The following is a 3,758-nucleotide window of genomic DNA, read 5'->3' on the forward strand; positions in this document are numbered from 1 at the left end:
TGACTTGGGGAGGAGCTCCACTTCAATGTCCTCAAACTGAGCACATTAAGAAATACTTCCTGGGGCAAGTCCATCCTCCCTGTGTCCTGGAGGCCAGATTCTTACTCAGCCCCATATGGCCATTATGATCAAGCAATCCCATCATGTTCTCTACCAAAGCATTTCCTGATTACATTTTAAAAGCCCATTTTTAATATTTCGATCTTTACATTTCCCCCTCTCATGTTCTCCCTGCCTGTGTAATGATTCCAGGCACAATAGTTCCAACACACGCAAATCAATAATCTGATTATTTCCTCACCACTCCTACTTTTCACTAAAGGAGCTAAAAGAACGAAGGTTGGTTTGCCTTTGTTTTGCTCTCCTGATTGCTACTCGGGTTGCTGGAACCTCCAGGACACATTTAAAGGATCCTGGAGTTCTGGACGATAACAGAATTATATTTACTAAGCCTCCGCCCAGTTCTCTGGTTATTCTCATCTCTGCCTTCTTTCCTCACTTGACTGGTTCTCCTCCTGTTCTAAGCTTTGATCACTCTGCCGACACAGAACTGCAGGATTCTGGGGCATTTGCGTCCTCCTCAAAAAGGGTGAGAAACATGAAACACGGAAAGAGTATTTTTGACTAGTGTTCATACTTATCTCTAATGCTTACCTTTCACAAAAGCTAAGATCAAAACATTCTTGGCTTCCCACACTTTGCGCCGCAACAGCTAGTAGTGGAATGAGGCTGAGAAAAAGTAGCCAGTGATTTGAAGTTGTGAAAACTGGCAGTCGAGTGATGATTCCAAGAGGACTGTAAAGAAAATGATAAGCAAAACTTTTTGAGCCTGAGGACATGTGCATTTTTTTGGAAGAAAGATTCATAGCTCTCATCAGATTCTCAGAGCCATCTAGAACATGGGAAAATGGCTAAGAGTCAGTTGATCGGAAGGCATGATGCTCACGTAATTCAGAGCTCTTAATCATCTGTATAGTGATCCATCTTTCATCAAGTACTCCTTTCTCTTTCAGTACTTATTTATTTTTTCTTTCTGGTGTTAATTTTTGCCTCCTACTACTCATGAGAGCAGCCCAGGAGCCAAAAAGCACATAGGTGAGAGCACATCTGCATGAGGGTGACAGAAAAGAGACTTAATTACAGAAGGACCTATATTATCCATGCTCTTCTTCATGTCCCTTCATCAGTAATTTGGAGTACCTGCAGAGGATCGTGTAGTTCCTCCTCCCCTGAACAATGCTTTGCCTCCACAAATATTGCCCTTCAGCTGCAAGCAATGCACAGCCATCTTGTAAGTATATATTCTATACTGCACCCCTCAAAGCACTCAGATCAGATGGGAACAAAGTAGGAAGATGGCAGTATTTTGGAAAACACACTTGAGCATAAATCTTCACATGTACATGGAGTTCTTCCACCACAGCCCTCACCTCAGGATGACTCGTTGCTTGGAAGCCTTGTAGAACATCTTCAGAACTCGTTTAGACTTATTAGTACAAAACAAAGGTCCTCAACATTGGCTACATTTTGGAATCCCCAAGGGAGTTTTAAAAATGGCTGACACCAACTTTCCAACATGAACATTCTGATTTAATTCTGGGCTGAAGCAATGGTTCTTACTCTAGGTCAAATATCAGAATCACCTTCTGGCCTACATAGTATTATCATCCCCAAATTACAGGCTTAGAGATTTAAGTGATGATTTTGCTTCTCAGTTTCATAGAATTTGATGCCTAAATAAAATTGTAAATTACTAGTTAGCACTGACTTTCAGGACAAAAAAAAAAAAAAAAAAAAAAAAAGTCAGAATCCTGACCCTTACATCTATAAATGCCAAGAGTTAACTGCTTACATCTAGTGAATATGTTAAAATACCTGTCTGTTAAATCTGTTTTTTGTATCACATGAATCCATTGCCTTCCAAACCTCAAAATCCATGGTAAGAAAGAGACTTTCCTTCTAAAAGTATATTTCTTTCTTAGTTCCCTCAGTAGGACTAGAGGAGAACACTTAAGATGCAATTCAAAGGAAACTTACAGTGACTCAAAATTTCTAGAGCAGTAGATTCATGTTTAAAGAAAATGCACATACATCATCCAGTCTGTACTGACAGAATTCATTGTTTAATGATTTATCAATATTATATTATTACAACTGAATCCATATTGACTGGGAAAAATGTATTCACCTGAATCACAAAGATGCTATTGTTGTGGTCTACAATGGCTCCCCAAAGATGTTCATGTCCTAGTCCCTGGTACTGATGACTATGTACTCTTACGTGGCTGAAGAGACCTTGTAGACATGACAAAGGTTAAGAACCTTGAAATTGCAAATCATCTTGAATTATCTGGATGGGCTCAATCTAATTGCATGAGTCAGTAAATATAGAAGAGACAGATAAGGGGACGTGAGAGATGTGGTTTGAAAAAGATTCTACTCATCCTCGCTGATTTTGAAGATGGAGGAAGGCAAAGAGTAATTTCTTTAGAACCTCCAGAAAGAAACACAGACATGCTGTCACCTTGATTTGAACCCAGTGAGACTTCTAATTTACTGTACAACAATAAATTTGTGCTGTTTTAAGCAACCTAAATGTGTGACCCTTTGTTCTGGCAACAATAGAAAACAAATACAGATACAGTCCTTGTTCTGCCATCAAATCACCGTTAACTGAAATCGTCACCATTAAAGAAATTTTCAGATCACAATGCCTTCAACTCTAAGTGGAGATGATGTTGCAGTTTTCAGAATAAATATATCCCTTTATTACTTCTTTTATTAATTATACTCTACTCTTGGGCGCCTGGGTGGCTCAGTGGGTTAAGCCTCTGCCTTCAGCTCAGGTCATGGACTCAGGGTCCTGGGATCGAGCCCTGCATCGGGCTCTCTGCTTGGCAGGGAGTCTGCTACCTCCTCTCTCTCTCTGCCTGCCTCTCTGCCTACTTGTGATCTCGCTCTGCCAAATAAATAAATAAAATCTTTAAAAAAAAATTATACTCTACTCTTTACACCCAGCTAAAACAATCTTCAATTGTAACACCAGTGGTTATATGGTCATTTGTTTAAATTCAGCCATTATTTGAACTCCATTTTTATTGTTATTTCAATGGTCCGTTGAGTAAATGTTCACTGAGGGCCTGTACCTGCAAAGCATTTCCATTAGATATAGATGGAGGTTTCTAACCTGTAATTACATATTCCATAAAATAGTGTTTTTGACCCCAAATAGAAGAAACTTAAGCCATTTTCTTGAATTTTTCTAAGTTCCATCTATGTAACTAGGACTATTGAATGGTTAGTAGTTTCTTCAGCTCTTGTTTATTTAAAATAAGAATATGCACCATGAATTTAAAACACTTTTTTTACAACATTGATAAATTTTAGAAAATAATAAAAATGCAAAAATATTTTGAAGCAAAAGTTTAGTAAAATCTATTGTGACCACTGTTGAATATTAGTGTGGCAAATTATATATAAAAATAAGGGAGCAGTAGGTGGGGTTATATACGGGCAGGATTGGTTGCGTATTGATGTTGGGTGATGGATTTATTCGGGTTCATTAAAATCTTCCTTTTGCTTTTGTGTAGGTGTGAAATTCTCCACAATGTGAAGTTTCTAAAAATACTACACATGAGAAAGCATGACCATACATTTTTTAGTTAATGCCAATTTAAAAGAAAGTTGAAAACAACTAATTTTTTTTTCTATAAATTGATTCTGAAGTCTGTCCTCTCCTTTTTATTTTACCTGTCCCT

Source organism: Martes martes, assembly GCF_963455335.1.
Source record: "Martes martes genome assembly, chromosome: 3".
In the NCBI taxonomy this organism is placed as follows: Eukaryota; Metazoa; Chordata; class Mammalia; order Carnivora; family Mustelidae; genus Martes; species Martes martes.